Source organism: Epinephelus moara, chromosome 18 (genome assembly GCF_006386435.1).
Source record: "Epinephelus moara isolate mb chromosome 18, YSFRI_EMoa_1.0, whole genome shotgun sequence".
Classification (NCBI taxonomy): domain Eukaryota; kingdom Metazoa; phylum Chordata; class Actinopteri; order Perciformes; family Serranidae; genus Epinephelus; species Epinephelus moara.
In genome coordinates, this window is record NC_065523.1 from 27,187,972 (window position 1) to 27,196,630 (window position 8,659).

The following is an 8,659-nucleotide window of genomic DNA, read 5'->3' on the forward strand; positions in this document are numbered from 1 at the left end:
TCCAGTGCTGTCATTTTTCTCATTCTCCCTCTGCATTGCTCTTTATCTGAGCCTCTTTCTTTCTCTGGCTCCCCCACTTTTTTTTTTCTCCCATCTAATTTCCTCTCTGTCTTTTCTCCACCACATCCCCTCCTCTGTGTCACATCTCATTCTCTCCCCCTTCTTTTTGTCCAACTTTTTCTCATTCTGCTCTCATTTCCTTTCCCTCTTCTCCGTCCATCACCCAACGCTTTCTCTCTCCCTTTTGTCTGTTTCTGTCTTCCATTCCCCCCTTTTTTTCCTCTCTCTCTGTCTCTCCTCTACTCTTCAGCTGGTGCTCAGCTCACACCAGACCAATTAGCTTGCATCAGTCCACTCCTGTTGGCTCAATAATACCGAGCAGGTAAGCTGGAGTTCTATTAAGCAGGTGTGTGTTTGTGTGCGTGCAGGTTTGTTTACAAAGAAAGCCGTGGAAGGTTCAGTTTATGAGTCCTGGTGTGTCTGCGTGTGTGCATTCAGTCGCATCCGCACGCACACAAACACACACGCAGCCACATGCTGACAAACACACATGCACACACAAACACGCACACGTACACATCTGCTCAGTGAGAGGGCCCGCCGTGCACGCTCCCTCGGCCAACAGATAAACAAGTGTGCTCGCATCTCCCGGGAAGTAACCATGGCAACCGTCTCTCCCCCTCTCTCTGTCTCTCCCTCTCTGACTGAGCTGCCTGGTTGGCTGGCTGTCCTGGAGGCAAGACAATAGCAGGTTTCAAGGCCAATGTCACTTTTTCCCTCCCTCCCTCTTTGCCAAACAAGGAAAGAAAAAAAAACAGCTTCCTGTATTGATAAATGTGATGTCACAGGTGGGGTGGCAGCCATGCAGAGCAGCACGGGGGGGAAACATTAAAAACAACGATGGATTCAGTGAGATTTTTCGCAATCCCCCTCCATCTCTCCCCCTTCTCCCCCCTCACGCCTCCCTCTCTTCCTCTTTTTGTATAATGTGGACAATTGCCTTCTTCCCTTTGTAGGGCGCAAGAGGAAAAGGGGATTTCATGCAGGCTAACTAAGCCCCTAATCCTCTGTTTCATGCCGTTCTCTCAGTGTCTCACTCTCTGTTTATATATATATTTCTGTCTGTCTCTCTATTTCTGCTCTCTGGAACTATTTTCAGTGGGATGCAGTCACAGAGGAAGCACTTGGATCTTTACATAAGTAAAAGTAGCAACACCACAGTGAATAAATACTCCATTACAAGCAGAAGTCCTGCATTCAAGATGTTACTTCAGACTAAAAACAATGTATAGACTTCTTTTCTTCTTATTTTTCTTTTCTGGGGGCATTCCTGGGCACAGCGCTCAGGTGAGGTCGGGACTTTATAAAAAAGACAGTCACCAGGTGCCTGACTGAAAGCAGCATGCATCCAAGAGGAAGCGACGACAATTGTGGATACAGCACCGACAAAATGCAAATATAGTAAAGCAAATCACTATTATACCAAAACGAGAGTGAATCTCGGTTTGTTTTTCACTGTTTACAAACAGTAACCGACAATTCCTGCAAAGTATACCTTTGATATTATCAGAAAAATGTGCTGAAAGTATGCTCAGTATGTGACTGCCCCCTGAAAGTCGAAAATGTAAATCATCTTTTGAAAACCCCCCAGTCAACAGAGATTCTCCAAGTCGAGCAGTTAGTGACCCTCTGGAGATATTTAATTCCTTAGATTTAGCTGCAGAGTGAGCACTCCTTGCTTTCACACTGCTCTCCAGTAAGGGCAGCTGCCGACCCAGACCCAGAGTGAGTCTGAGTGACATAGAGGCAGCTGCCTGGAGGACAAGAGGCTTTGCCCGGTCAGGCTCTGAGATAAGGTTTTCTTCTGCTTTCTGCTTAGAAGTGGTGAATTTACATCTTACAGCAACTTAATACAATGCAGTCTCTGGATTTTGTTTGATATTAAGTGTTGGCAAAAATGTCCGATCCGTCGTTAGCACAGGTAGCATGCATTAGCTCTAGGGGCTAACTTGACTTGTTTACTTTATTATGTGACTGTCGCTGTCACCCTGAATGTCCTGCCTAATCCAGTTATAACTCTCCAACTCTATATGAAAAAAAGGAATGGTTGAATATTCGTTCTGAATAGTTATATTATTATATATTATTGAATTCCCGTTGATGAATTTAAGTATAAGCAGAATTTTGATGTTGTCCCAGTGATCAAGGAAAAGCTCATTTTAACTACTTTATGTGCGGTTTGGTTGAATCAATAATAAGTCTTTTGGCTGCTGTGAAACTTTGCCTATTTAGGGCAACAAGAAAGTTTATCTTGGGTGCGTCGGTACAATGGACAACCAAGAAAGTACAGCAGATGAGATACCCGCACACCAATGCAACTGGGCTGGACAGCAACCAAAAAGTTTACACGCTGAGATCAATGCAAAAAAAAAAGGTCAATTTATTTAGGACAACCATGCACAGAAAAAATAAAAAAGTGAATAGAAACATTAGCTGAAACCAAAACGAGATGAAAAAAAAAAAAAAATCTGTAAAGTTTTGTAGAGCCGTGGGGAGTCAGATGATATTTCTTTGGGTTGCCCATGACAAGAGACCTCTTTACAAGGGCTGCCCCCGATGAATACTTTTCCTAGTCGACCAATAGTCGTCATTTAGGGCCATTAGTCGTTTGGCATGTGTATGATATTAATTTAATTATTAAATGATATATTTTGGGCGGGGTAACACAATGGTTTGAGTTGAAGGTGTGAGAAAGAATAGTATCAGTAACATTGTCAACACTGTGCTACATTACAGAGAAATACAAAACCGTACTAACGAACCTTCATTAATATAGGCCTATATTTTATCTACAAGTGCACGTCACACACACTGAGCGAGCCGCCTGTTAATGACGCTGTCGGCAAAGCAGTAATGATTGTGCTAAGTGGCTAATGGGCATGTAGCTACTGACATGTTTCAGATGATACGTCATGTTTGTAGTCGACCAATGAGAATGAGTTTACATATCACCTTGGGTTCGTCCTTCGAGAATGAGTTTACATATCACCTTGGGTTCGTCCTTCACCTTCTCAAAATGATCCCACACTCACATATTATTAACTAGCCTGTGGAATAACCGCAGGTACCAGCCCTGGAAATTAGAGGCCGTACACATGCTGCGTCTGCAAATGTGAGGTCAGGCGCTGGGTGCTACTCTTGTGCCTTTTTTGTGCCAGCTTTCAAGAGCGCAGTTGCCGATTGCGTCTGAGATTGCAAAGCAATCTTAGCGAGCATTGTACAGCCTATTTACCTGAAATCCTGAATGCAGAGCTGATCTTCTTCCAGGCGCTGTTTATAAGTGGGACAGATGTAAAGCTCTGGGTAGCCCTGCACTAACACGATCAACTTTTCTTTATTTATCAGACTGAATATTTACAGAAGAAGAGAAAGATATCTGTCGGCTGTGATTGGTTTGTAACGTGACTCGTGTCTGACTGCTGAGCGTGGCCTCTTCCAGTCAAAAAATGTTTTGGTCGACTATTAGGATGCAGCCCTACTCTTAACGTAGTCATGTGATGCATTGGTAATATTAAAATATTGATTGTAGCAGCTTTAGATACTGTCCTTGAGTGAATGTAGTTACTTTACACTGTTTGTGAGGTGGGGTGGCATTTCTAAAAGGAGATGTGAGAGAGTCCTTTGCTGCAACGCTCCCTCAGTGTCTCCCTGTCTCTCACCTGTTCTGAATGACGGCAAAAGCCTCAGACAATCATTCTGTCCTGAACGGGTGTGAGGAGGCAAGAGAGAGAGGGAGCTGTCAGCCACTCTGGCTAACCATCTAATAGGTTGCCATACTGAACTGACATTTGAAGGCTACGGGAGCATTAGTCCTGAAATGAAAAAGAGAGATGAGAGACGGAGGGAGAGAGACAGGGGGAGAGAGATTGGATATGCAGCGAGCGTGCTGTGGAGTCGGCAGCCCTTATCAATGCATCTGTCTATCCATCCGCACCACACGGCCTCATCTCCTCTATGATCTCCACCCACCCCAGTCCTCCGCCTCCTCGCACCATCCCTCACCCTCTCTCTCTATCTTGCCCAGAGAGAAGAGAGGGGAAGGACGGAGATGAAAGGAGGGAGAAGAAATACAGTCGGGGGCGAGCCAGGGAGGGCTGAGTGAGCGCATAAGACCGGGGAGGAGGGTGAGAGGAACAGAGCAAAGGGATAAGAGCCAAGGACAGAGGGAGAGAGAGAATCTCAGATGTTTAATTTACGGCCTTTCCTGCCGCAGACAGATGTGTGAGATTGGAGGAAGACAGACAAATAGACAGAGATAAACAGACAGCGAGATGGACAAAGAGACAGCGGACAGACAGGCAGACAGACGGAAAATAGGCAGGCCGTCTAACATCTCTTTAAATCTGACAGCAGCTATTGAGCCACTTTTTACCAAGTGGAGCGACACCAAAGACTTGAACCTCTCACAGTCCCTTTTACCCTCAATTTATCTTTTGTCATTTGTCGATGCTTTTTTTTTTCTCCCACAGTCCCCATTTCAATCTATTGTGAACCATCAAAGGTAATTTATTTTAAATTGCTGCACTGCCGTGAACCGAAGTGAAACTGCATTGCTGCGTTGGTTTGGGCCGGTTACAAGCTCTGTGCGGCTTCTGGAGCTGGATGAAAATCAACCGCAGTCATCAGATGCAGTTGCGTATGAACTGCTAAAGCACTGAAATCACTCTGCAGACACTGGAGGAAGCTCAATGTGATGCTGGTTCTCATGACAACATGCTAACTTATCAGTAACAATACAGTGATTCATCTCTTTAGTGAGATCATAGTGTGCATGGATTTTATATGACTGATGCTCAAAACAAGTAAATTGCACATTTGGTAATAATTGTGCAGTATGAACCAGATTTAGAACAGCATGACCAGTTATCTGATTGTTCATAGCTCTAGTTACTGTTGTGCCCTCAGCAGTTGTGTTTTCTAACTTAGAGCTCGTTTGCTCGAATCTGCAGATGAGCTGATAACATTGATTCAACTGGAATAAAAAGTGCAGGTTTTTTGATGCTCAGGGATGGCGTGTCAGTTTACAGTTATTTCATGCATTCGTGTCTTTTCAAAATAAACTTCAGTTTTCACAGGAAATATGCAGTTTCTGCTTGTTAAATGCATACGTCTCTTTTCAAAATAAACATAGAACATGGGAAAAAAACTTCATTTTTGTTTACCTCCTTAGGGTTAGGGAACAAAAGCATGTGGTTGGGTTTAGAAAAAAGCATGGTTAGGCTTAAAATGACTATGTTTGCTACTAACGTAATACTTAACGTGACATACCAGTGTAATATGCTTTATATAATCGCACACTATGTCGTTATTAAAATAACTTGATTTACTTTTGGTTCCATGGGACACGAACAGCAGTCTCCTGGGTGAAAGTCCAAAGTTTTTATGACCCCCCCCCTCACCTTCTGGACGCCCCATGTGGACTTTATTGGTCTTTATACTACGGTGGTTGCTTTGAGCGTCAAAAAAAGCCGCACGGTGCGGCTTATACCACCACTAAAGGGTACATCAGTGCATCGGTATCTGACGCCGAGGGTCACCGACCAAGTGTTTGTATTTGATTAGTTAATTAAGCTCAAAACTTCATTCTGAATTGTTGGATTACATGAACAAACAGTATTTTTACTACTTAAAAATAACCTTCAGATTAATTTGTCTTCCTTATTGAACAGCCTTTGTGAAAATAATGTATCTCATATGAACTATGAAGGCAAAACATCATGGATGCTTGATGAAGATACAGATACCACCCCAAACTGAGTCTTTTAAATTTAAGATTCCAACCCGGTCTTCTGAAGTCGTTGAAATCCCGGCTGTGTTAGGGAGAAACATGGTGGGACCAGAATGAAAGTTATGGTGGCGAAAGTCTGAGTAAGGTTAGAGGGAGGTTTGGTGGATGGGTCCAACAAACACTGACTTTCACCCAGTAAAGAGGTGTTCACGTCCCGAAAGATTATAAAGCCAAAACCTAATCACGTGTTTCTGTTGCCTAAACCCAACCATGTTGGTCGTTGTTGGAGGAAAAAAACATCCATTCGTGTTGTTGTGCTGACGTAGTGCTTTTATTTTGAAAGAAACTGTATACAACCGGTAAATTTCCTGTGAAAGCGGAAGTGTATTTTGAAAGACGAAAATGCATGTAACAGGCAGAACTTGACAAGTTCAACAACCAACGCACCCAGGGTACCTTTCACGTCTTATTTCGACATTGAAGGTCCATGACCAAATGTCAATATGTGACGAGGCCGGAGTGAGAATGTGTTGAAGATTTAGGATTGAGGTTTAAACACTTCCAACGTAGGGGACTTCCTTTGATGTAACAAGAAATCTCTGATATTACCACACTGAAAACATAGAGCTAAAAATCTAAATTGACCAAAACCTTGTTCACAAGCGAGAAGCACCACGTCAAAGGCATCACAATGACTGCAGCGGAATTTCTATCAGGAAAATGTCTTAAAAATCCTCAAGAAATGAAACGGCAATAACCATTTTTGTGACAAATTCTCAGCAAGCCCGTAGCCAAAATTAATCTTGTTTGCCAGTATGTGTGTGATATACTAACTGCCACTTACGCTGTAATTAATTGTCAATGATTGTCTTAGGAAGTGCATGCAGACCTTCATACAAACTCTAATTTCCTCTTTCCCACCTGCCCTGGGCTATGATAATTGGTCTCTCACATACACACGCATACCTGCAGATGTGTGTGTGAGTGTGTGTGTGGCTAGCATTGGGTGGCCAGACAGACGGCGTGGCTCGCAGACTCACGAGAGATTTCGATAATTAACTTTGTAATAAAGTAGAGGAGACGGAGTGCATGCATGTATGTGTCCATGCATTTGTGTTTGTTTAAGGTGGACTGCAAAAGTTAGTAGTAGAGTATATCTGTGTGTGTGTGTGTGTGTGTGTGTGTGCATGCATCCAGAACTGTGGGCGCTTGTGTGAGTGAGTGTGTGTGGGGAGGTGATAAGCACCTGAGCCCTGAGGCAGCCTTCAGATTTCCCCTCACGTCCTCGGTGAAATCAGCCCAATCACTGCACTGTCATCTGCCTGCCACCAGAGAGAGGCCTGCGCCGCATACTGACAAGCTCATTTGCCTAGCAGTGCGCACACACAGACAGACATAGACACACGCATATATACATACCCGCACATGCACCAGCACTCACTCAAATATGCCCACAAGGCCTTCCACTTTCTCCCAAAATTGAGCTCAAACCAAACCACTATGGGAGACATTTGTTTCTTGCAGGGGGAGAGAAAATGTTTCCTTCTTGATTCATGCCCAAATTGAAGTGTCATTGTTTATGAGAGGGATGGGGCCCGGCTGCCGGCTGAACGCTTTAACCCCGACCACATCATCAGACAACTTATTATTGTTCAGATAAATGCCCTTGCTTCTATGAGTTGCATTAATAATGTATCTGTTGAGGGAGACAGAGAGAAAGTGTTGCATTGATTTTAAACAATCGCTTTGATTCAGTTATTATCACTTTGCTGAAACTTAAAGGCCCTGAAAACTTCTCACTGACAAAGTTTGAATAGTTTTGGTTATTCCACTTGAGAGATTGATGTGTAATTGTTATTTCATTTCTCACTGGTTTGAAGTGGGCTGGGCTCAGCTGGAGAAAAGGAATATTTCACTGCGTCAGTCACAGTTTGGTAACGTTTGATTTAAAACTGGAGGACGATATTTTGGGTCGTTAAAGAAACAGTTTAGTGGTGTTTTTGAGTGTTCAATTCTTAATAAATGAAAACCAAGGATGTGCGCTTCCAAGGTTTAACTTTGATTGTTGCTGAATTATGAAAGTAATTAAAGGGACAGTTCACCCTTTCCTTCATACCTATTGTGCTGTTTATTAATCTAGATTGTTTTGTTGTGAGTTGCCGAGTGTTGGAGATATCGTCGTAGAGATGTCTGCCTTCTCATGAATATAATGGAACTAGATGGCACTCAGCTTGTGGTGCTCAAAGCGCCAAAAAATACATTTGAAAAACTCAACAGCAATATCTCCTTTCAGAAATCATGACCTGGTTACTCAAGATAATCCACAGACTTTGTTGTGAGCAGTTTCATGTAGGAACTATTTTCTTTCTACCGTACCACACTCACCAACCGTATTACCTCACAGAGGGAAGGGTGCCTCTACTGTAACTTATCTAGCTATCTAATATTACATATCAGCCGAGAAGGACGCCATTTATGTTTACATCCTGCTCTGTCACGAGCCTCTTGCCCATGAGCAGATGCACACCAAGGCTATCCAGTGAAGGCTGGGACGTGCTCTTTGACTCCATGGGAGCGATGGGGTATGACGCACATGTAGTGTAACTGGAGCTGCGGTGTTGGAGAGTTACAGCAGACGACACTTTTAGTAATGGACGGCATTTGCTGTGGTGCTCTTTGGGTGCTCTCCTTTTAGTCTCCTTGGATGTGCTTGGCCTGACAGAACTTTTGGGTACACCCATATCTTTATTTTTTGTACAAAATATCCAGACCCAAAACCGACTCCGGACACCTTAGTGAAACGACTTTATCATCCCTATGTTCTGTAATAGCATGCCAGCTCTTGAACCTTTAGGCAAGTGCAGACCAGAT